The sequence below is a fragment of the Lontra canadensis genome, unplaced genomic scaffold (assembly GCF_010015895.1).
Source record: "Lontra canadensis isolate GAN:19392208 unplaced genomic scaffold, GSC_riverotter_1.0 scaffold21, whole genome shotgun sequence".
Taxonomy (NCBI): Eukaryota; Metazoa; Chordata; class Mammalia; order Carnivora; family Mustelidae; genus Lontra; species Lontra canadensis.
The window spans coordinates 8,702,657-8,729,947 of record NW_022631015.1 but is presented as its reverse complement, the minus strand read 5'-3'; positions in this window follow the sequence as shown (position 1 = coordinate 8,729,947).

The following is a 27,291-nucleotide window of genomic DNA, read 5'->3' as shown; positions in this document are numbered from 1 at the left end:
TCTTGGTCGTGTGTATTAATAACTAACATAGAACCTACTCTATAACTGATAAGCTAGTATAAACTATATTATAAAATGGCTCTTTTCCACATAAGATTAGAAAAAAAGAAAACTGGAAACATAAGTCATGATTTTCATAACACAAATGGCACTTTTTCCTTCACTTGTCATTTGGGTATATGTTATTCCTGAGGAAAGAGTTTGGGGACTACGTGCCGTTCTTCATTTTCCTTTATCTCCTAGGAAAGTGAGTCAGGTATCCTCCAGCAGAATCTCTTATTCCATTCTCTTGCACCATTTTATTCCCATCAACTAGCCATTTTATAAACTTTTTAGCAGATGAAAAAACAGGTTGTTGGAAGGCCATGATTAAAATTAAACATGTCACTTATATTTTCCCTCCTTACTATAATAATACCACTTAAACGTATTCCATTTTGACAATGGTATTTTTGTGTTGCTCTGTGTTTCCTTTTCAAAATTTCTTTTCCTGAACTTAATGGGGTGAATTATCAACTCCAGGTTGTCAGTACATTTTTTTTGTGTGTGTGAGTTTAATCAAAATAGTGACTTCAGTGAGAGGGTGCAGATGAGAGTGATCAATAAAAAAAGCTTAGATTTTAAGTTAAGAAAACATAGTATCTAGAGGTATTTGTATTACACATAGCCATCATAAATTCCTGGTATTAAAAGTAAATTCCTAAAACAGGTAAAAATGGAATGATTACTTCTACTGTTAAGAAAAGCAGTGGGAATTTTTCATTTTACAAAATAGCCATCCCTCCCATTCTTTTCTATAGTCATTCCCCCCCTAATGTATAAGAAATACGAATTGATTTGTAAAACCCCACGTAGACGCAATATCATAGTGGCCCACAGATCCCCCCAGGCGTGGCCGACCTGAAGTTTGGTTCAGCTGCTTGTCCAGGAAAACTGTGTTGCAGGAGCTCCTTAGGGCAACTTTGGAATATCTTTATACTCTATACTGTTAATAATATTTAAAGAAGCAGTAACTGAATCCAGTTTCATAACACCTTTCCACTGATCAGACATTTTAGTCTGTAATTTATGCTACCTCCTGGTGCAGCAGCCCTCTGTGGAATTTTTCTCCTACTTTTGGGATAAGTATTTTCGGCTCTCCACTCTGCCTCCGTGGAAGGGTGGAGACTTGAACCTGGTTATTTAACTCTTAGCCCAGCACACTTTCCATTCCATTACAGTTGCTTTGTGTCATTAACACTTGGGACAAAAAACTAAAACAAACAAACAAACAAACAAACAATAAAACCAACCAAGAAATTATATCAGGGCTAAGTCAAGAAATGGCTATAACTCTCTTCAAAATTGTACAGTGTGCTTATTTGTTATCACCCCCGTACTGATGTACCAAGTTTATTCCACTTCTGAGTTCAAGCCAGTGACCATTAGTATTGATGGAGAGAGTTGTCTCCCCCACACACAATATGTTTTGATCCTGCCCTCTTCCTGACTCATCTTCTGTAAGCTCCTGATAACCTGTCCTGGTTGGGAAAACCATATTTTCCAAATGTTTGAACCCAAAAGAATGATACTTTTAAGGCAATATGCATGTAAATAAGTTGTTAGATGATAGATAGATGATAGATGGATAGATGATAGATAGATAGATAGATGATTGATAGATAGATAAAAACAGAATTTGACTTCCAAAAACACATAAGTGCATCCATCAAAGCACTGAGACAAAATGTTTTGAAATGTGACACCAAGTGCCAGTTCAGACCAATTAACTAATGTTTAATAAATAGGCAGCTTAAGTTCTCATTCCAATTGCAACCACTAGAACAATATTTCTAGGGAATCATATTTATTTTTAGCATAAATTTTTTCAGACTACACAAAAAGCAAAGACTAGACCAGTCACTCTCACCTGGGATGATTTTTCTCCCCTGGGGACACCAGCTAGCATTATCTGGAGACAATTCTGATTGCCAGGGATGAAACTGATGTCTAGCAGGTAAAGGCCAAGGATACAGCTAAGCATCCTACGATTCGCAGGCAATGCTCCCATGACAAAGAATTTTCTGGCCCAACATACCAGTAGGGCTGAGGCTAAGAGATTCTGCAATAAAGAAAGCAATTAGAATATCAAATTGTATAAAGGAAAAATTAGTAATTAGCAGAAACATGCAGCAACCGTGTGCTACCAAAAGATGTGTGAGCATGCAAATGGTGGCAAAAATGGAAAAACCAAGGATACCACTAAACATTTGTGTCATTGCAATCTGATGCTGAAAAATATGGCCTTGGCTGGACATGGTCACCTGATGGCCTTCCTTAGCTCCGTTTGGTCACTGAGATGAGCACTGCCTACTCTTTCCCCTTTCACACACCTCTTCCAACAAACAGAAGCAGAGAATAGGTAGCAGCCCAGAAGGCTGTCATGACAGCCTTAACTTTTGGAATGTTCTTCTACAGTCAATGGCATCTTAAAGTAGCAATCTTTAAACCTTTTTTACCCAATCCTGTAGGTCTCCTTCCCACAGAGCATTCCTGGTTTTCTCTCCTTCATTCTCCTGTGGGAATTAGCTTCGTCTTTCTCTGAACCCGCCTAACCCACGGAAGAAATGCATTGACACTCTATGCTCCTCGTGATTTCCTCTTCCCAAACCAGCTAACCCTTTTGCTTGTGTCCATACATTTAAGAGAAAGCAGGACAATTATTGTGTGTGTCCCTATTGTTTGATTTCTAAGACACTACTCTTTATTCCATGGCAATCTATCTGCTCTCATTCACAGAAGGTTTTCCTAACACCCTTTCCCCTCTGGAGTAATCTCGCCTAGTTTAATGTAGTCACTTCACACTGTTATACAAGCAAGCCCGTGTGGTTCTGTTTTCTTTGAACCATATACCTTGGCCCAATAAACACTTGCCAAGCCCTATTTGAACACCCTTCGAAGCCATAAAACGGGTTCTGAAGATCCAGAGGTTACCTTCTTCTGAGCTCAAGTGTGTAATTCTTGAGGAAGTGTACAATTTCTTCGGTTTCCAGTTTAGAAAAACAGCGATTTGTCATGTCTCATATTTCCAAATTGATAGGCCGAACTCATGTGGTTTGAGTCTGAGCTACACTGCAAAAAGGAAGTAAAATGTCAGGTTGTTTATATCTGCAGGACTTTCTTATCTCAAAATAACACTGACTTTGCTTAATCAGATCTGCATTCAATAACATCAGTGGAATTCCTTTGCTGATCACTACTCTCTTTGCAAAACTGACAACTTCTGGGAAAGGAAGAGTTAAACGTTTTGACAATTGTGTCAAAACAGAATAAAAGGCAAGAGTTAACTAGAACAGCAGCCCTCTATTCCTGCGAAAGAAAGAATCTATTCTCCTGGTCTGCTCTCACACGCCACCTCCTTTTCAATGCTGTTTCATTATAGATGAAAGGCGAAGATAGGAAGCTCCAAAAAAGACACCTAGGAAAAAAAGCAAAAAACAAAAAACCCTTCCCGATGATAAGCTTTCACTTAGTGACAAGCAGAAACCCTGTCTGCTGATGTCAGCAGAGCACCAGCGTGGACTCCGCGCTCTCCATTGTGAGATAAGTGATCAAAGTCCTCTATGGCAAAGTAAGGGGAGCCGCCAAAGTTTCTACTTTCCCTCAGAGACCTTCAGTTTGATTTCAAAGTCTGAGAGTCGTACTTCCTAGGGCTTTGGAAATTATAGTGTCAGTGCATTTTTTAAAAAAATTAGCTATCGAAATAAAGCAGAGCAAAGCACTGATATTTTATTAGGTGTCAAAAAAAAAAAAAAAGTCTTTCTGACCCTGTTTTCCTGGCAGACCCCCTCCTTTGTACACAAATGACATAAAACAGCCGGAGATCATTCAGCACTCCCACTGAATTCAGAGTGAAGTTAGTTTGGGGAAAACTTCTCATAAACATGTTTATTATTTATATAGTTTATATAAAGTGATCTCTCTGCCTTAGAACTTCTTGGACACATGTTTATAACATTCACTTGACAATTAATCATCTGTTCCCTTAGGATATCTTCGTAATTGCTACCTTGGACCTTTATTTAAATTTTCTGTTCATTGCTTTTTTTCTTTTCTTTTTTTTTTTTTTTTTCTCAGTTTCAGGTTTTTGTAACTTGATTCTTGAAGGAAATTAGAACATCTTCATGCATTTCTTACACAATTTTTTGCAACCAATGAGATAAAATGTTGGTGACGGAAGGAGTTGTGTTTTGTTTCCTCTGCCAGGATGCCTGAAGGATGACTGACAGGTCGTAGATACACACTACTCAATAAATTCAATACAACTGATAATCTTCCATAAAACTTCCTGTCACTGTGCCTAAATGAGCCAAACCTGCAGCAAAGTCCATGTGACCTACAAGTCCTTGTTGACTCAACAAGTTGACTGGACTCTGTCTCATGCATCATGATTTACTGAGCATTAATATGTACAGGCACACTCCCATTTAATCCTGAAGAAGAACCTACAGGATGGAGTGTATTTTCTAATTGTATAAACGAGAAAACGAATGCAGAATCTAGTAGGTCGGTTGCCCCTGCTCAAGTACACAGCTGAGATGCAAGCACAGGTCAGTCAGATGCTAAAGCTGGAAACAGCCTCAGCTAGGAGACCCTAATGAAGTCTCATGTTTTAAGGAATGCTACATCGGTGACTTTTGTTAAGATATTTAATACTCAGTTCTAGCACTGTGCATTGTCAAAACATTTTAAAAATCGAAATCCATTAGATTCCTACATTATCTCTACGAGGTAAGCATTTTGATTTTTATTTGGTGGATCCTGAAACTGAAACCAAAAGAGAACAAATACCATCCTCCAAGACAACAGACTTAAATAATTTTGAAATTACTACTCCTTATTGTATTCCTCAAATGGTTGAGGCATGTATCAAAATACTTGAGAAAGATTAAAAATCATATTGTCACTAGGTCATAGTAAAATGGGTGATCCCAGGTCAGAATTCGATGAAATATCACCACCAACAAAAAGAGTAACAATTGGGGCGCCTGGGTGGCTCAGTGGGTTAAGCCTTTGTCTTTGGCTTGGGTTATGATCCCAGGGTCCTGGGATTCAGCCCCACATGGAGCTCTCTGTTCAGCAGGGAGCCTGCTTCCTCCTCTCTCTCTGCCTGCCTCTCTGCCTACTTGTGATCTCTGTGTGTCAAATAAATAAATAAAATCTTAAAAAAAGAAAAAGAGTAATAATCCTCATGTTTGAATCCTTACAAGGTGGCAAGTAATATTCTACATTTTTATGTACCTGATTTTATTTATTCTTTGTGTTAATTATGTGAGACAGACCACCCCGCTTCCCCATATCATAAATGAAGATCTGACTTAGAAAAGTTAAAGTCACAGAACTAGTTTTTGACAGAGACAGAATTTAAATTCGCATTGCTCTGAATGTAACATGGGTGTGCTTCCTTACCACGCTACACCTCCCCCCTGGGGAACTCACTTCGCAAGACGAGACCTAAATCATGTGAGAGTTGCCCAAATGTAGAAGGAAGCAAGCCTGGACCGACGAGTTCCTGTTACAGTGTTTATTAAGCAATTTATGAGGGAATAATTCTACAGGAAAGAATACTGGTTGATCAATCTACCAATTAAAATAAGCCAAAAAATAGAAGGGTAGTTCCAGGCCATACGTAGGATAAGATTTCAGGGAAGGGAGGGGGGTGCTTCTGCGACCTGGACGAGTCAGAGACAACATGACAGGCAAAGGGGTCTTGAGTTCTCTCAGTCTCTGAAGTTACTGAGTCTCTATCATGTTGTATCAGAGATACAACAGTGAATAAATCAGAGGGGGCACGTAGAGGAGGGATAGGATCTGGACAGTCAGCAGAGAGGGTAAAGGATTTGCGGGAAGGACATGGGAGAAGGAAGACTAGTCACCGACTGAAGAATGATGTGATCCGGAATTGCAAGGGCTTCTGCGGGCAGGGAGTGGAAAATGTGACCAGACATTCTTATCTTACCATCTTGAAAATCAGGCAGAGGATTCTGATGGGATGGGCTACTGATGGTTCCTAAGGTGAGTTTTTTTAGGAAGAATTTTCTGGTGACACCTTAAAAGGCAGCAAGACCAGAAACAGAGCCTGTTATGAGGCGATGTGAGGTGATGAATGGGAACCAAACAAGGGACAGATGCCACAAATGTTAAGTAAGAAAATATATGATATCGTGCTGTGTTTAATACCAAAGGGAAAATCTACCTATGTACCTGAAGTGTCTAATTTATTCTAGAAAGGAGGACATGACCAGCGATGTTTCTAAGCAGCAGGCTGGCCTGGAAGTCTGCCGGAGTGCACCTGGACAGTGGTCCTATGGTCAGAGAGTCTAACCCAAGACAGGAATTCAGGAGCACAGACAACTGTCTATGGTGACCTTACTTCCAGAACTGCAGGGGGATTTCGTCTTTTTATTTTTTAATACATTTACATAAAGACCCACGCAAAGGTGAAAAACACAATCACATGTTTGTTAATGATCTGTTTTATTATCATTATAATACCGTATTTTAATTCAGTTTTTCCTAGAAGTAACATGATATGTGGAAGGTGTATCTTTGATAGCTTATTAAACTTTTGACAAATGATTTTGTTTTCTGCTTTTGTAAAAATTTGCTACTCCTTCAAAAATATTGGCTCATATCTTGTATTTATATGTAACCACATGATTTCAAAGAAGCAATTAATTCAAAGCACTGATGAAATGGCTTTAAAAACAATCAAGATTGGGGTGCCTGAGTGGCTCGGTGGACTAAAGCCTCTGCCTTCGGCTCAGGTCATGATCCCAGGGTCCTGGGATTGAGCCCCACATCGGGCTCTCTGCTCAGGAGGGAGCCTGCTTCCTCCTCTCTCTGCCTGCCTCTGTCTACTTGTGATCTCTGTCAAATAAATAAATAAAATCTTTTTTTAAAAAATCAAGATTATTTATAGCAATTGAAAAAAATTTTCAATTATATTTCAAAATCAAAAGAGATAATTTTAAAAGGAAGGTATATTAGGGTACGTGTTTGTTGCACATATAAAAATGATTACTACATAAAGTCTAAAAATGGTGACTTTAGAAAATGCATTGTACGCACAAAAATCAATTCCAAATGGATTCAAGACTTCAACATAAGACCCGAAACTGTAAAACCCTTAGAAGAAAACATAAAGAAAAAGCTCATGATATTGGCCTTGACAATAATTTTTTTTGCTATGACCCCGAAAACACAGGCCAAAAAAGCAAATATAGACAGGTTGGATGATATCAAACCAAAGAGCTTCTGCACGGTAAAGAAAACAATCAACAGAATAAATAGGAGAATGTTTGCCAACCACATACCTGAAAAAGGGTTACAATATTCTCTATATATTTATATTCTATATTATATTTATATTTATGTATGTAGTTACTTATATTTACATATTGTCCTAATTGTATATACTTATATATTTATATAGTATTGATATTATATTTAAGTACATTATATATATATAATATCCAAAATTTCTTAAAAAAAAATAACATTTGATAGCAAAAAAACCCCAAATACCAAAGGACTTGAATAGACATGTCTTTCCAAGATACACAGGTGGCCAACAGGGTTATGAAAAATGCTCTAAATCACTCATCATCAGGGAAATGCAAATCAAACCCTCAATAATATATCACTTTCTACCTGTTAGGATGGCCATTTATAAATAACACCAACAAGTGTTGGTAAGGTTGCAGAGAAACTGGAATCCTGGCACACTGTGTGTAGAAATGTAAAATGGTGCAGCCACTCTGGAAAATGGCATAGATGTTCCTCAGAAAGTAAAAAATAGAACTACTCCATAATCCAGCAATCTCACTTCTGGGCTGGTATCCAAAACAACTGAAGTCAGGATCTCAAACAGGTACTCGCACTCCCATATTCACTGCAACATTATTCACAATAACCAAGATGTGGAAACACCCTAAAAGTCCGTTGCTGGATGAATGGATTAGAAAAATTTGGTCTGTACATACAAATGGAGTATTAGTCGGCCTGACCCCCCCCAAAAAAAAGAAAAAGAAAAAAAGGAAATCCTGCAATATGCTACCTTACGGACGAATGCAACGTGCTAGAAGTACAAATATTACATGACTCCACTCATTCGAGATAGCTAAAATAGTCAAACTCACAGAAAAAGCAAGTAGAATGAGAGTCACCAGGGGGTAGGGGGGTGGTGGGAGGAGGAAAAGGAGGAGTTGCTATTTAGTGGGTATAAAGCTTCAGTTAAAGCAAGATGAAAAAGCACTAGAGGTCTGCTGTACAATATGGTGACTATATTTAACAAAACTGTTCTGTACACTTAAAAATGTGTTAAGCACGTAGATAGATCTAATGATACATGCTCTTAGCACAATAAAAAAATGCGTGGCAGGGGTGCCTGGGTGGCTCAGTGGGTTAAAGCCTCTGCCTTCGGCTCAGGTCATGATCTCAGGGTCCTGGAATCAAGACCCGCATCGGGCTCTCTGCTCAGCAGGGAGCCTGCTTCCTCCTCTCTCTCTGCCTGCCTCTCTGCCTACTTGTGATCTCTGTCTGTCAAATAAATAAATAAAATCTTTAAAAAAATGCATGACAGCTTCTTTAATTTTAGACTGGCATTTGAAGATTTCCTATGATTTCCTTCAGCGGAATTTAAAGCATAAAAAAGTACTTATCAGAAGCTTAAAAAAAAGAGCAATTACTGATCAGGTTTTCATCACCTTTTTATCACTCTTATTGCGTATTATTGAATCATGTTAACAATGCTATGTACGTGTGCAGTGCTCTCACCACACTTGGATGCTAAATGGATTCTATCAAGCTTACTACACCTGACAGGCAACATCTAGATTGGCACATATACCCTGACTGGTTATTGATAACATCCATTTCCCTGTGAAACTCACAATCTCGTGATGAGGAGGGGCAAGCAACCATTTGTATCCAGTTTCTAGAGTCTTTCCTGGATCATTACTCAAACATTCAGTATTTGATTTACACAAACAATAATACTTCCTACCACTTACTAAATTAACACTATGTATTTTACATAAAATAATTATTTTCACATCTTATCAATATGGCAGTTGAAGACCAGAATGGTTAAGAAGTTCAACTGGCGGAGAAGAGTAAATGAAACAAGTTGGGATTGGGAGGGAGACAAACCATAAGTGACTCTTAATCTCACAAAACAAACTGAGGGTTGCTGGGCGGAGGGGGGGTGGGGGGGTGTTATGGACATTGGGTAGGGTATGTGCTATGGTGAGTGCTGTGAAGTGTGTAAACGTGGAGATTCACAGACATGTACCCCTGGGGGAAAAAATATATATATATATGTTTATAAAAAATAAAATTATAAAAAAAAAAAGAAGTTCAACTGGGGCAGAGTTAATACTGTATCTAGTACTCGAGCATGAGTTTCATGGATTATTAAGGCCAATTATCTAATTCATTCTTCATAAAAATAAAATACGAGTGGCAATGAAAGGCAACATTTCAATTTAACACTTGAATTTAAAAGAAAAATTGTATTTAATGCCTGGTTAAGTCTTTACAGGTTAGTTGTATTGTTAAAGACCAGACACTTTATTCGAGATTATCACTTACAAAACCTTTTTTTAAAATTTTCTTATTGGAAATCTGGATACTAAATATATGAAAATGTTTGCATTGTAGCTCAAAATGACAGTCGTTTATTTAGTTAGGAATGTATCATGACCACAGATCAGATGTACTTTTTTAAAAAAATGCATACGCTTCTTGAAACATACAGAGTAGAGGAAGTTGCAGAAAAAATCAGGAGTAAAAAAAAAGGAAAAATAGTGAACCCTAAGGCAGTGGAAATCCTAAATCGTAGGAACATTTAATTGACCCTTGGGTAAATATCACTGGTGGATTTAGATTACTTCCCTTTGTCATTTTTTAATTATTTAAGAAAGATACTTAAGAATCTCAACTAAAACCTTTCAATATAGCATTGATGTTCTAGATTTAGAGCGAGAGTACTTTTCTGTTTACTTTGAACAGTGTTATCTAACGTTGAGAATTTCATTGGATTTTAAAGTCTAAGGTAAACTTTTGCTTAAATACATCCACGATGATACTAGTTTTCTTCTATTACTGCCTCTTATTTTGCTTGTGTTCCTCTCGTTTATAGTATCCTGTGGCATGTGTTTTACGCAATCCTTTGCGTACACAATAGATAATATTTTAATTTCTAAATGCCTCATCTGAATTGAGAAAGAAAAGGTCACAGCCTTCTCAGCTTCAGTGTTCATTATCAAACCGTGCTAGCAAGAAACTCTGTACTCAGAAAGTAAACCCACTGTGCTAGAGTTTAACAAATATTCTAAACTATATAATGCAAACAGGCTGGATTTTAACACTAGTCCACATCAATCTAAAGTAATTGTTTTAAATGTTGTAAATATTCATTTGATACCTCTGCCGTAGAATAAACAATTACTTACCACTCTTATATACTTCTGAGGTTTCCAGAATACCATAAGGATTTATTTACTTCCTGTAAAACAACAGGGGTCCTTAATCCTGTCAACAGATTAAGGAGCTGTTTTCTCTTTGAGAGGAGAGTGCGGTGAGCCCCCTGGCTGGGTGCTGGCGTTGTTTGTGAAATGCTGCCATCTATGGGAGAGCAGTGGGCATTACCTGTAGGGCCAACACAGAGAAACCACAGGGCAGGACCACTGCTCTACAAGGTGGTTAGTTCAGTAAATGAAGCAGTTCTTGGTCAATAAACAGGAATAAAAATTATAGCACTGGTTAGAAAATAAATTTTAGAAACTCCAAGCCGGCACCACTCGGTGCCACAGCTATTATACTTCCCCCTAAAGTGTTGCAGTGTTATTAGAACACTAACATTTGGGGTGCTGGGTGCCTCAGAGGGTTAAGCCTCTGCCTTCATCAGAGGTCAGGGTCTCAGCATGTCCAAATCGAGCCCCGCATCAGGCTCTCTGCTCAGCGGGGAGCCTGCTTCCCCTTCTCTCTCTGTCTGCCTCTCTGCCTACTTGTGATCTCTCTCTCTGTCAAATAAGTAAATAAAATAATTAAAAAAAGAACACTACCATCTTCTGCACACTTGCAAACACATATGCTAAATAGGTTAATTACACAATTTTTAAAAAACCCTGTCCAGTCTGAATGGTAACAGAAACCAAATTTGCAACCTGCGCCTGATCTTCCTGTACAGCTGAGGCCTGTGAGACAATTTGATATATGTTCATTCAAAAAACTGCGAGGAAATCCTGATTTGACAGTTTCTCCTTCTGCTCATTCATTTGAAGTTCACACATTAATATCATAAAACATTTTACTGTTTGAAAGGTCCTTGCGTGTTCATTGACAACATTGGCGAAGTACTTTGAACACTAATGTCATTTCTTACTCACTCCAACCCTAGGAAGCCAGTATTGTCATTATTGCCCCTATTTCCCAAAAGTATGAACTTCCCCAAGAAGAAAAGTTGAGTCACTTTGTTTCTGTTTTACAGATAAGTAAGGAATAGACACAGGATTTGAACACAGTCTGTCATTCCTACACCTTCCTTGTGGTCAAAGAATGATGATTTAAAACTTGTTCTCTGTTTTCTGCTTTCATTTCACATCCATATGGCCTTGGGCAAATCATTTCACTTTACTTTGTCTCAGTTTTCCTATTTCTGAGACAAAAAGTTTTGGGTATATATTTCAATGTTCCTTTCCAACTTGAAATCATATAATTCATCTTGCTTGTTGAAGACAAAATTAGAGTCACAGATTGTCATAAGGAGAGAACTCTGAATGTTCTTTAATTCAATTCTCTCATAAACAACAAGGAGCTAGTCTTGTGAAAAGAAAATCAGATAGCTATTTGGAAGAATTAACTTTCTATGCACCAATATCCTTAACGGGCTCAATTTCAGTTTGTTCTAGGCCCTCTGGTTCTCACTTAGCCCTCTAAGTGAGAAAAGTGAGAACAAAAAAGGTTCCCTCAGTGACTTCAACAGGCAAATTGGTAATATGGTAGTGGTTACTCATCTGATGCAGACTAGGAAGGAACAAGAAATCTGTAGAATTATGAGGTATACTGACTTGTAGACTTAATAGAACTTGGAGTCCAGGAAGCTAGACCTCAAATGGGATGATGAGTTTGTCAGTGAGATAAATGAGCAGGCATTCCTCCAAACTACTACCTTGGTTGTGAAGAGAATATTACTTTTTCACCATTATTTATACATCTTTGGATGCCCCAAACATGGCGGAGTATAATGGCTTTGTTCTTAGTAGAGCTTGGAAAATAGTTTTCAAGTGAATGAGACACTATTCCATTTCTGTCTAACAATGGACAGCTGTAAAAGGCATTGCTTCAAACCTAATAAGGAAAAAAAGCTAGATTATTTACAATATCATAGCTTTTCTTGAATTCATTAGAGAGCTGATTCCTCAAAGTGATAAGCAAACCAAATCCAAAGATGAGTAAATCCACTCAAGGGAAGACAGCCCACATAAACGATCTCACTTTAGTTGGGACAGGAAAGAAAAAGCCATAGGAAAAGGAATAAGCAAACTTTAAAAGAAAAATTAATATATTTATTTTAGAGAGAGAGAAAGTGACTGAGGGGCAGAGAGAGAGGGAGAGAGAGAATCCCAAACAGACTCCCTGTTGAGCACAAGCCTGATGTGGGGCCTGATCCCAGGACCCCAAGATCATGACCTGAGCCAAAATCAAGAGTCAGCCCCTTAACTGACTGAGCCACCCAGGTGCACCAAGAAATAAGCCAAGTTTTTAATTACTTCTTAAAGACCAAGAGTAGAATAGTATGTTACTTTGGAATAGGTAAGGCATAAGGAAAGTCTGCACTTACTTGCAGACTATTTTTGACAGGCCCCTGCCAGGTGTTTATGAGAAAGATGAGGCTTGGACAAGAAGCCAGAGAAATCTCTTAGTAGTGCAGGGGAAGCGGATGATGATCCCCAGTGGGGATATAGGCAGAGGCTCTGCCCACTTCTCTGGACCTCTCCAAAGTGAATGCCTTTACTTCTGGGGGTTGAGTAGCAGAAAATAAGTTCAGACTGTGGGGAGTGGAAGGGACCTCTTCAGGATACAGGTAAAAGTTCATTACTATTAGAAAGAGGGTTGAAACCTGTACCCCCAGGGAGGAGAGATACAAAATAGTCTTAGACCTAGGATCCTACATTGATGCAAAGTGAAGGCCTGATATTGCTAGCAGATTAGCAGGAAATCCCACCCAAAACTTTCAGGAACTGTGAAGGGTCTGAAATTTTATCCTACTTACAAACTAACAAGTTGACTTGACACAATTTCATAGATGCTGGAAGAATAGTACAAGGCTCCTAGGGCATAGACTAAGAACAGTTTAACACTCACAGCAATAGTGGTAGTCAGATATTATTACCTTCTTGTACAGATCCCTGAGTCCCATTTTCCATAGGGTGACATGATAAAGGGTGGATGATGTCTATACACGTAGTGGGTTTCCTTACAGAAGAGGAGCTTCAATTGAGGATGTTCCAATCTTGTATAATGGACTGCAAACAAACTTACTTAACTTTTGCCCCAGAAGGAGATTTGATCTTTATTTTAGTGAAAAGCTAACAAATCTAGCCTATGCTCCAGAGAGACATCATCTTTTTCTGTCAAAGTTGTTCATTATACAAAATTGTTGAAAAGAAAGCAAAAAAAAAAAAAAAAGTACTTAGTGTCTCAGCTGATTTAATGTTCAGAAGCACAAGAGACTGATGGGCAATTATCTCTTAAAAAATACCTGCCACAGGGGCTCCTGGGTGGCTCAGTCAGTTAAAGCCTCTGTCTTCGGCTAGGGTCATAATCTCAGGGTCCTGGGATCAAGCCCTGCATCAGGCTTTCTGCTCAGCAGGGTGCCTGCTTTCTTCTCTCTCTCTGCCTACCTCTCTGCCTACTTGTGATCTCTCTGTCAAATAAATAAATTAAAAATCTTAAAAAAAAAAAAATCTGCCACAGATAAGAAGATAGGGATTGCTGCCATGAGGAGAAGGGACAAAATCACTAAACATGTCCCATTCTGGAGGCCAAGATACATATTTAGGTCCTGCCTAAGAGTAATGCTGGACTGTGACAACAAAGAACCCTTCCAATTCTACTACGCACCAAGCACTGAGTACCCAGCACAGCACTTTGCAACTGAGAGAGTAGCAAGAACATGGAGAGACTCTTCTCTGTGGTACAGGTGCGCATGGGTGGCCAAAAGCTGATGGGGTAAAATGGGCACTGGAAAAATCTTTGGGGACCACAGACTCCCTTCTAAGCAGCTGAAGGAATTTACAGTCTCTAGTGCATTGACACTAACCATAGAAAAATAGGCTCAGCCAACCCTGACTCAACCCCACACACTAAGTACCTCAGAAAAGAAAATGCAGAACCATTACTAGGCTTAAATACTATTTTTATCTACTTATATTGTTCTTTCTGTGCTCTCTGATAGTCAATAAAAAATTACGAAATACACACACAAAAAAGAATTCAGAAAAAAAAATCAACCCATTTTCAAGAGATAAAGCAATCAACATGACAAGAAGCGGAGATGATTCAGATATTGGAGCTCACTGGAAGAAGCTTTAAAGCAATCATCACTAGACATTAAAGGATCTAGTGAGAAAGGTGGACAATGAATGGAAAAAATGGGAAATTTCAGCAGTCAAAAATAACAACATTGAAATGCTATAAGTTAAAAATAAATGAATAAAAAGTCAGATCAGATATAAAGAAGTGAAGTCCTCAGCAGAATCGTGAGTAGAAGGGACACAAGTGAAGAAAGACCGAGTGAATTTGAAGTTAAGTAAACAAAAATTATTCAAATTGAAACATAAAATTTTGAAAAAGTGTTAAATAATGAAACCAGAACACCCAAGATCTTAGCACAGCATCAAATGGTATATGCATGAAATTGGAGTCCCACAAAGAGAAGAGAGATGTAGCAAGGTAGAAAAAAAATTTTTGAAGAAAGAATAGTAATGAGAATTTTATGAAAATAATGAAAAACATCAAATCACATATCAAAGAAACTCAGAAGACTTCAAACTAAGCAAAAACAAGACACATCATAGTCAAACTAAAATATAAAGATGAAGAGAACATCTTGAAGGCATCAAGAGAAAAAAGAAATATTACACATAAGAGAATAAAGGTAAGAATTATAGCAAACATTTCCTCAGAAATAATGCAAGCCAGAAAGACAATGCAGTGACAATTTAAAAAGACTAAGGGGGGGGGGGGGGGGGAAGCCTGTTGAGGGAATTCTATAGGGAAGATAGCTTTCAAAAATGGATGTGGATAAAGACTTTTGCTCACAAAATCTGAGAGAATTCATTGTTATTAGACCTGCTTCTCAATATTAATGAAAGTTCTTTGGGCACCAGGCATATATCAGATGGAAACATGACTCTCACAAAGAAATGAAGACCCCTGGAAATGTCAAAATATCAAGGTTTGATGACCACTTTAATGCTGCAGTATGGATGGCAATGGGAAATGAAAAATGTTCTTAAAAAATTTGCAGTATTTATAAATTTGTATTGAAATCATTAATATATGAGATGACAACCATAATCATATTATTACATTATAAGTAAACATCATGATGATGATGATGAAAATAGTAATAAAAATTTGAACTCTCAGGAAGATACTTAGAATGAGAATCTAGAAAACAAATACCCACACAATAGACACCTTATAATCAAAATGCTCAAATCAAGACAAAGAGAAAACAGGAATGACAATTGGCAATACTATGAACCTGACCAGCTGGTAATAATGAGGAGAAAAGAATAAAGTAAAAACTACCAAAATAAAATTATGTATATATACTCTAAGCTTATGAAATCTTTGGGGAAAAGGTCCCAAATAATTATATTCCTTTCCAAAACTCATGTGTGTGTGTGTATAAAATATACATATATAAAATATATATTTATAAATGTATATATATATTTTTTTTTTTTTTACCCAGTTACTACATATTGAGAAATAGTCCCAAACACAGAAAAGAATGCTTTGATCAGAGTTGTTTCATGCTGTTCATCTATCACCACAATCACCTCTTTAGAGGGTTACATGGTTCTAGTCTCATTTATGTAATGGTTTTTGTAAACCATAAATCTCTTCACACCATTTCATTTTCTAAAGGCTTTACACAGTTTCCATGATCTCCAAGATCTCTTTCAGACACCACATGGGTACTTTGCAGACTGAGCCCAAGCCTTTTTCTCTAGGCAACCCTGGCTGTCCCTTCAAGGCAATCTCTGGGGAGCCACTGACTTGCCATAAGCTAGACCCCACCATATTTACATAAATGAGTTGACATTTTCTAATAATTCCAAGCACTACCACTCTTGTGCATATACTCATCCTTCATAATAACATCTATTTTATAAGATTTGGTGAAGATTAAATATGATAATATATGTAAAACACTCAGAACAGTACCTGGTGTGTAATAAATATCAATTTCTAAATTTTGATATAATTTTGCAATTGTTTACTAACCTGTATATATTTTTTCTCTAGAACATTGTTCATCTCTGCATTGTACCTGGCACAAACTGGCTCTTAAAAATATTTGTTGATTAAGAGATAAAATCTGAATATTTATTAATAAGAGATTTTAAAAATGCAGTTTAATCCTTTGAATTATTATGGATTATGGATTATTATTTCTTTATTAAAAAAAAAAATAGTGGTCTACACCTGGAACTAACATAGTATTATATGTCAATTATATTTCAATAAAAACTGTAAAAGAAAATAGTCATCAGTAAACATCAATGTTTTAAAAGCTTATAATTTATTTTTTTAAAAGATTTTATTTATTTATTTGCCAGAGAGAGAGATCATACACAGGGGGAGCAAAAGGTTGAGGGAGAACCAGGCTCCCCACTAAGTGAGGAGGCTGATGCAGGTCTCAATCCCAGGACCCTAGGATTATGACCTGAGCTGAAGGCAGATGCTTAGCCAACTGAGCTACCCAGGTGTCCTTAAATGGTTACAGTTTCAGTAAAATGAACATTTGATAAAAATCTATACAAATGATATTAGTTCAGTATTTAAGAATATGCATAAAATGAAAAAGATTAAAAGGAATTAAATTTACGAATAGTGACTTTGAGGTCGTCCAACAAATATCTGTTTATGTTTTACTAAACTTGAGTATGAATTAATTTTTCTTCTTTTTTCTAATACTTCTGTCTTTTGCCTATCATTTTTACAATGAAAAACAAATAGAACTGAAAAGGATTTCAAAAACCATGAGGAACAATACGTTTTGATTCTATCCTTTCAATTCAACATTTCAGATTTTTTTTTTTTTTTTCTTTACTGGATAGTTAAGACACCATAGTGCCTAATTGTTTCTTCCTCCTACCTGCCCACCCACTTCTCATAGGCCTTACTTGGTAAATCCAATCATTGCAATCACTTAATGTTGGAGTATCTCAGAGATCAATCTTCAGACCTCTTTTCTATGTGCATTCACTTCCTTTCTTACAGCCTTAAATATGTATTTGAAAATCCATATTTTTATATTCAGCTAAGACCTCTCCCCTAATTCCAAGCTAGATATTCAACCGTGTACTCATCAGACCTTCTTGAATCCAGGAAAGACACCTTAGACTTAACAAACATGCCTGCAGTTCAAATATTGACCTTCTTCTGTTCCACCGTCAAAACTCTGGATCTTTTGAAATCTTCTCCATTTGCCTATTTTCTCAAATAACATATTTATTTGCTTTTTTAAAAAAATTTTTCATATTAACTCTCAACCTAGTGAACCAAAAACAAAATAACTTAAAAATCAGGTAATTCCTAAGGACTTAGCATATAGTTATGAGATCACAGTTATTAAATTCCCTAATGTGACTTGTAATAAACATGACACTAGAATCCTAACTTACATCATAGAGATGCTTCTAGGAAAAGGTATTTATTATTTTAAATGCTCAGTACAGAGGCTTTGGAAGCAACCAAACGCCCAGTAGAAGATACATTCCCTCCTTATGCTCTTCATTTTCATTCACTTGTTTACTTAACAGCTATTATATGAGCACCTGGACTTTATAAGGTATATGTTCCTTGACACTGAGGAGGCAGGAATGAACAAAGCACACAAAATTATTGTCTTCATAGAACTTCTAGTGTGGAAGACAGACAACCAAATAAGAAAAAGCCATAAAAATTATGATAGGCAGTGAAAATGTTGTTAAGAGGGTATTATTTAGATATCATTAAGGAGGGACACTTTGAACAGAGACCTGAATATTTGAGCAGAAATTAAAGATATTTTCCTCATAAGACAACTCAGAACACTGTTAAATCCACCTGCGTGGCTTACTTAATAAGTTGTGACAGCCCAACTGGTTTGCCGTTAGTGATGGAGATATTCTAGTATGAAGCTTCCAGACCTTACATTTGCCAGCTTACAACATGATTGTGCAGAATAATTTTCTATTTTGCTATGGGGTGGTAATGTTTGCACTTAACTCAAACTCATCTGAGCTAAGTTGGCTCAGATGCTGCTGCTGAGCTCCAGTGCCCATTACATTGGAAGATTTGGACATAGCCCAGACTGTTTCATTTAGTTCAGGAGTGGCTTTTCATTTCGTTTGATTTGGAAGAAATATTGGTCAATGAAGCTCAGAGCACTATGATAAGTCTTCATTTAGTTAAGAAAATTAAACACTATTTTGTCAAGAATTTCATTGGGTAAGTGTATCTCAGAACTCCGAATTCAGAATATTAGGAAAGTAAACCTAGACCTTTTTGATTAAAACTTTTAGACATTATGCATTTCTATTTAAATGACACAGAGAAAAATGGCTTAGCTAAAAAGATATGGAAAGTAGAGTTTAAAAGTCTGAGAACTTATCTATCTCCACATACGCTAGTACATATAAATATGTACACAAACATAATATTTGCAACATAGTCATTCGTTTAGTTACTAAGCACCTGTCCTACTTGTGACATGCTTGTTATAGATAATATGGATGTATCATGTAACAAAACAATCCTTGCTCTCATGCAGCTTCCATTAGAACAGGGGGAAATAGACAGCAATCAAGAGACATAATACATGAATACATTATTGGACATATTAGGTGATAACTACAATAGAAAAGGGAAAAGTTGAACAGAAAAGGAAGATCTGGTGTGCTGATATGAATGAGAGGGACACCTGCAAGCAGGGTGGAGAGGGTAGTGAAGGATGTCAGAGTATGAGTTATGCAGCTAAACATATTGAATGTGTTGCTACTTTATGTGATATGAATATGCATTTATATATAGATTTACACTTACATTCCAGGTTGACATTCACACATATATTCATCAACATTTGAATTGAAAACTGTATTTCCTTTAAGCACTGATAATCTCTTTAATATTTTGAATAAATAAAATATTTCTGGAATTCACTTGAAAACATCTAATATTAACATCCTATAGACAAATGGATTAAAAAAAATATATAAATAATTACATGTGCAAATTCTTCCCTGAACATGGTTTATGTGGCCGAGTTTTAAAGAATACATTTGTTTTTCTATGTACAAATGGGAAAGGCCTCTTACATGGTCATTTGTACCTGACTTTGAAAGTGAGATGTTACAACCCTTTCTGAAGAGACAATAGTCAACTGCCTGGCAGGCAGAAGAAGAGATGGGTAATCATTTTCAAATTCATTTTTTTGGACTCTAGTTCCTTTCACTGTCTCTGTCTAGCAATACATACAAAGGATAGAGGTGTCGAAATATAGCATCGAGCTGGTATATTAAGTCTATAACATACATGATTAAGAAAAGTGTCTATGCTAAAACTGAGTCAAATAAATTAATGTTTTGTCTTTGGTTTGAGGTTTTTAATCTGGGAGTTTACTGTTCTGCATAGCCCCTTTTATGTTGGGTAACTATTGCTTATGTTGATGATATAACACATGCTGACTCCAAATATCAATTCTAGGTAAATCCAATTAAGCCCAGAAGCAAAACAGCTGGATTAGCAGCCCTTGCATAAATTATTTTTCTTCCATTTACTTTGTTTTTTTTGCAAATGAGCCCTTTAATATGAAAAATTTGAGCTATCAGTGTCCCCATTCCTTATTAATATCAGAAGCCTAAAATGAATCCCTTTAAAGTAAAGGCGGAAGGTTTTCTTTTATGTAACTAATACGAATCCTATGATTAAGCCTTTAAATGAATATGCCTATGTCATGTATGGACTTTTCTTTGTGAAAGAGGGATATCAGAAGGATATTTAAAGTGGTATCCAATAAAGAATATCCCCCTAAAGGCTAAGAAGCTCTGTTATTTTTGCCCACTTACAGTTGTTTGTTTTTTTTTTTTTCCTACCCAGGAAAATAAAGCCAATAGTAAAATATAGACAATTTACCTAGTAAAATATTCAAGATAATCAGTTTTTGTATTAAATCAAGGTACAAGATAGAGTCATCCAGGCGCAAAGAGGTGTTTTGTCTCTTTAAGAGCAAAGAAAAGGTATCTCATTACTTCTGGAAATATTTTGATTTTTTTTTTTTTAAATATTGTGAGGTCCTCAATTACATGATAAATAAAGATATATATATGTGGTATTTTTAAAAGTGTAAGATATAGGGACTCCTGGATGACTCAGTCCAGGGATCATGTGACTCTTGATCTCAGGATCATGAACTGGAGCCCGATTTGGGGTATAGGGACTGATTAAATGAATAAATACACTTTAAGAGTAAAAATAAAAATAGAATTAAAAACAGTAAGATGTAAATTATAGTTTAAGTCACTGATAGACTTTTTTTTTAGTCTCTTTGTGATAGTAGATTCCACTTGTTTAAAATATGATTAAGGAGAGATCCTAATATAAAGTATAATTAGCTTCTTAATTTATTTGCATCTTTTTTTCTGGGGGATAAGAGAAAATGTTCTTTAAAACAAAATGAAAAACAAGGAGTGCCTGGGTGGCTCAGTCCATTGAGTATCCGATTCTTGATTTCAACTTGGGTCATGATCTCCAGGTCCTGGGATGGAGCCCCATGTCAGACTTCCTTCTCAGGGAGAAGTCTGCTTGAGATTCTCTCCCTCTGCCCTCCCCCCCTTAAAATAAATAAATGAATCTTTAAAAAAAAAAAAAAAAAAAAAAGAAAAGGAAAGGAAAAACAAGACACTGTTTACTGTCCAAGACTGGTTTTGTTCTTACATCTCAGTATCCTGTATTCTCTATGTCTACTACCCTAATTTATTACGACATAAACCTCATTCAATCATAATCAGGCTTACACATCGAAAAGACCCCAAACCCATGACATTTCCGTCTTTGCCCTTCTCCCTCAAAGACATTATTAATGTAGTGATTCCCCTTATTGAAGTCAGCATTTTTTCACTTTTTTAACCATAAAAATCTGTCTCTACTGAATGGAAATGACCATCTTCAAAAACACTGGATATGCCACTGAAAAGTATTTATATAAGAGCAAGATACAGTCTTTTATTTCAGACTTTATTATTTTTTTAGAGCAGTTTTAGGTCCAAAGAAATATTGAGCAGGAGTTACAGAGATTTTCCTATACTCCTCCCTGCTCCCTACACTTAAACATTCAGACTTCTCATTAACATCCTCCACCAGAATGGTACATTTCTTACAGTCAATGAACTTGGCATAGATACATCATAATCACTCAAAATCATTATGATTCACACTTGGTGTTGTACATTCTATGGGTTTGAACACATATATAATGATATGTATGCATCATTATAGTATTATACAGAGCATTTTCACTCTCCTAAAAATCCTCTGTGCTCAGCCTCATCTCCCTCACCCCACCCTACCCCAACCCTTGGCAACTAACTTTCTTTCTTTCTTTCTTTCTTCTTCTTTTTTTTTATATATAGTTTCTATAGTTTTTGTTTTTGCTTTTTGGGTTTTTTGTTTTGTTTTGTTGGGTTTTTTTTGTCTCTGTAGTTTTGCCTTTTCCAAAATATCATTTGGTTGTAATCATCCGTATACAACCTTTACAGATTAACTTCTTCCTCTTAGTAATTATACATTTAAGTTTCCTCCATGTCTTTCCATGGCTTTATAGTTTATTTCTTTTTAACACTGAATAATATTCCATTGCTTGGATGTGCCACAGTATATTATCCATTCTCCTACTGAAGGATATCTTGTTTTCTTCCAAGTTTTTGTAATTATGAATAAGGCTACTACTCACATCCATGTGCAGCTTTGGGTATGGATATATTTTCAACTCTGGGGAAATACAAAGGACTATGATTTATGGATTGTGTAGTAAGAGTATGTTTAGTTTTATAAGAAAGTGCCAAACTGTCTGGCAGGGTGTCTGTACCATTTTGCATTCCCAACAATGAATGAGAGTTCCTGTTGCTCCACTTCCTTGCCATCATTTGGTGGTGTTTCAAGTTTTGTCCATTCTTATAAGTATGTTGTGGACAGGATACAATCTTGCAAAGCTTTTTCTAAAACCTAATATAATAAATAGTAACCTACTATTTATTGGAGGGATACTATTATTAATATTAATATTTTATCTAATATTAGATTACTAATATTAGATTACTAATATTAGATAAAATATTAGATTACTAACTTTAGAATAAATCAGAAAAATATCTGTAAAAGAATGCCACCATGTATAAATCCACTTGACATTTAGTAATGTGTTTGCTATTATTTGGTTAAATAGAAAATAAACCATAATTAATATCTAGATGAGTTGAATCTCCAATAAATAGTGTTCTATAAATCTTTTATTTTTATTTCACCAGAAAAGGAAGGAAATAAAACTTGCTTTAAACATTTTCAGGAATAAAGCATAATCAACCAAGCATTCTCTACTACAAGTTAAAGTATCTTATCTTGAAAGGTCCCTCTCACAACCTCTAGTACATAATTTTTTTTCCTATCTTTCTTCATTTACATGAATTCTCACATTGGTAATTAAGGCAGAGATTAAAAATTGGCGTTTTCATGCCAAACACTAAAAAGTTTTAAATATTTGCATAGTTTTCAAATATACACTATTCTCAAACCCTTTCCAAGATGAAAGACATTTTTTCAGGGAGAAAGTGATTATTTAATTTGGCAAACCATAGAAACTTCCAGCTGAGGTACATTAAAACATTTTTACAATTGCCTCTAAGGCAGAAAATTTTCACCATTCCTTTGGTTATAAAAATCTGTCTCTACTGAACAGAAATAAGCAGTTATCTTTGAAAAAAATGTTAAAGCAGATACATTAATAATTTTGGCTTATCCAAAGTCTTCATAAAATATCTTCTACCCACTTCTGCAAGTTCGGTCTAATGTTGATTTCTTTATAATTATTACTGGTTATAAAAAAATTACTGGTAAATTAGCAATTAAAAAACTAAATACTGAATCATACTATTTTTGTAAGAAATAAGCTACACATAGTATGGACTCTTTAACAAATGTTAATTGTCCTTTTTGACAATGCATTTAACTTCAGGTAACTTTCACACTAAACCTAATATATATGAGAGCTTTTAAGAGATAGGAAATTTCACAGGGACCTGAAAATTGTATAAGAGACCCAAATGGAAATTTAAGAAATGAAAAATAAAACATTGAAAATAATTAATTCCTCTTATAGACTTGCCAAATTCTACTGGCAAGAATTAGTGAAATTAAAAATAGGTCAATAGAAAATAACCAAATTCATGTAAAAGAGAAAAAAAGTGAAATGAAATTATAAAGATGAAGGTGAAATAAAAGTATAAATGTAATATAAAAGTATAAAATGTAACAGTGAAATGTTCTATGGGATAACAGCAAGCAGTCTAACATGCAAATAATTGGAGTTTCAGAATTAAAGGGGTTAAAAAAAAAAGCAAGAATTGTATTTCTGGTTTCAGTTCTAACATGTAAAAAGCTTGGAAGTCATTATCCCTGTCCTTACAGCAAGAACAATCTACAATCAGTGAGAATCACCAATATTTCTGGGAACTACAACACAGGGAAAACTGCCACCTTAAAATCAGAGGGACATGTTGGTGAAGCATAAGCATCACAGCCAAGATGGGCTTACCTAAAAGAGTAATCACTGGAAGTATAACCAGGTGGAAACAGTGGCATGGTCATCTTTGCAAATTGCTGGAGACCAAATTTGGATTGAGAAATTCCTGAGGACTGCAGTCTTAGGGGGACCTAAACTCTTTTGTGGTTGGACCTCAAGGAATCTTACCAAGTTCTCACACTGAAGAGCCCCCCCAAAAATTCTGATGGCTCTGGAAGGAGGAGGGAATATAAACTTTGTCAAATATGCCCAGAATATTACTATAACAAAGACTTACTTGCCAGTTTCTCTGATGTTTACCTGAGCCACATTCCACCTGGAGGAAAGACATCTCTGTGACTCCAGTCCCTTCTATTCTTCCTGTGTCAACTAAAGAAGGAATAGCTAATGGTGGAATGAATAGAGGAACACAGGCCCACTAAAAGTCTGAGATTTGGTCATCAGATTATAGAATGCCTTCCCTTCCCCACACTTTCCCACCTTATCAATAGTCCTTCCACATGATAACAGTGCATTGCAGGGGAAAGAGCTAGAAGACACTGACTTGACCTAATGGGAGTACTTAGAGAAGCCAAAGACAATGACAGTGAAAAAACAAGAATATTAGAAAAATTTGGAGCCTCTGCCGCCTATAGTTAGCTATAGAAACATTAAAGACAGTCCAGCTCCTAGCCAGATGAACATACAGCCTCACACTAAAGCCCTATTTACCTTCTTTCCTATTATTTGATGCATCATTTCTGGTTTAAAAAAAAAAAAAGAAAAAGATTACAAGGCATGTTAAAGTAAAGGGGGAGACACACAAACACACACACACACACACACACACCCCTCAATGAGATAAAGTAAGCATCAGAACTAGATCCAGATTTGACATATATTTTGAAATTATCATACAAGGAATTTAAATGAATTATGATTACTGTATTAAAACAGTTAATGGAAAAAGTGGACAACATGCAAAAACTTGTATAATGCAGTCAGAAATATCTAAACTTAGAGAATCAAAAGGAAACGCTACAAAAAGAAGAAAAATGGGAGAGCAGAAGAAATATTTTATGTAACAATGGCCAAGAATTGTCCATAATTACTGACAGACACAAAAGTGCAGGTCCAAAAAGATCAAAGAGCAACAAGCAGAATAAATGTCAAAAACAATACTTAGATGTCTTGTATTCAAATTATAGAGAACGAAAGACAGAAAATTTTGAAAAAAAGAAAAGTCAAGGGAAAGTCTTACCTTACCTGTAGAGGAACAAGTACAAATAAAAAAAAAAAAACAACCAGCAAACTTATCATCAGAAATTATGCAAGGAAGAAGTAAGTGGGGTGAAATAGTTAAGATATTAAAAGGAAAACAACAAAAACACATAAACTTAGATTTCTATATCCAGCCAAATTATCCTTCAAAATGAAGAAATAAAGACTTTCTCAGAGAAATAAAACCTGGAGGAATTTATCTTCAGCAGAAATTCTGTGCAAGAAATGTTGAAACAAGTTATTCAGGGAGAATGAAAATGATATAGGTAAAAAACTCAGAGCTACAAAAAGAAAAGAAGTGTTAGTAAATGAGTTAGTAAAGCTAAAATTAAATATTTTTTATTCTTACTTGATATGCAAGATAACTGTTTACAGTAATAACACTACAATGTAGTGGGTGATTATAACAAATTGGGTTTTGAGGAATCTGGATATGTTTAAAAATTTATGTGTAATTCCTTGCGTTTGACCACTGTAAATCACAGAGGCTTTACCTTGCAGGCCTCACAGGGTAAAATGGTCTTTCCTCCATATACCAGACTTGGTGCATAGCCAATACATCACAATCTCTGAGGACAGCTAGAGTCAGGAGCTCTGGTTGGTCATGTTTTTGCATATTTGCTTTCCTAGTCCTGAAGCTTTCACACAGATTTTTTTTTTTTTTTTAATCTGAGGCCTTGGACAGAGATTTTCTTCAGGCACCCTTATTGAGGCATCTTTATGAGACAGGGAAGGAGGGGAAAAACTTGAAGACAATTTTCTCCACTCTGAGTCAGTATTTTACCACTCTAGACATTCTCTTCAACCATCCTCTACCCCTGGATCTGTAAAACTATCACAGAATTTTGTTCAAGGATCCCTGTGTTGCCTCCTCATGCTTACCCCCACCCCCACAGCTGGTGTGGTAAATTAAGAATATACAGATTATAACCTGCTTTGTAAGGAGGCACAAGCCATTAACAGTGAGTTTTGCATGGTTCCCTCAGCATCTGAGCTCCCATTTTGGGGATGTGAAAACTCCAAGGCAGTTGGATTGAAAGCCCTTTTTCAATAAACTTACACAAAGAAAGTAAAGTCACAAGATTTATTACTTATGAATCCTATAAATGGGATGAAGGTGTGCAATGAGCCATGAGAAAGGCAATCCTCTGTCCCAGGTCATGAGTGAGCACGAAACAGCTAACAGGGTAGCAAACACTTACTATTCATAAAGTGTTTAGGGTGGTAGTCATTAACTTTTCCCAGGCTCAACTCTAAGTGATTATTTTAAAAGATTTCTGGCAAAAGTAAAGCAGGGATTTGTAGTAGGAATTCTAAGCTCAGGTCTTTATCTTAATGTCCAGACTCTGGGTGTAACAGGGTCACCATGCTGTAAAATGGCTAATAAGCAACTCAAAATAGCTGTTGTCCCTTCATACTCCCCCAGGAGTTAGCTGTGTTGATCCCCTGACCTTTGACAGTTTGCACGTCCATGGGGAAAAATGGAACAGAGGGTGCTGGAGATTTTTCTGGTTTTAGTCTTACTTATACCATCTTAGTAAGTTGTTAAAGGCTTAACTCATTTATCTTTAGCTTGTTACTTTAATTGGTTACTCCAACATCTGGCATCTCAGTTCTCTCCCAGCTCAGCTGAGCTCTTCATAAATGTAAAATGAATGACACAAAATTGTGAAAGCTAAGAGGGATGAATTGGGAATATTTTCATATGTACCTTTACTGCACATGAAAAAATATAGTATGATTTGAAGTTACAATTAGATTATTTAAAATGTATATTGGAAAATTCTAGCACAGTTACTAAAATTTTTAAGGAAATATAACGATATGCTAAGACAGGAGATAAAATGGAACCATATGAAATGTTCAATTAAGACCTTAGGAAAGGGGCTTCTGGTGGCTCAGTCAGTTAG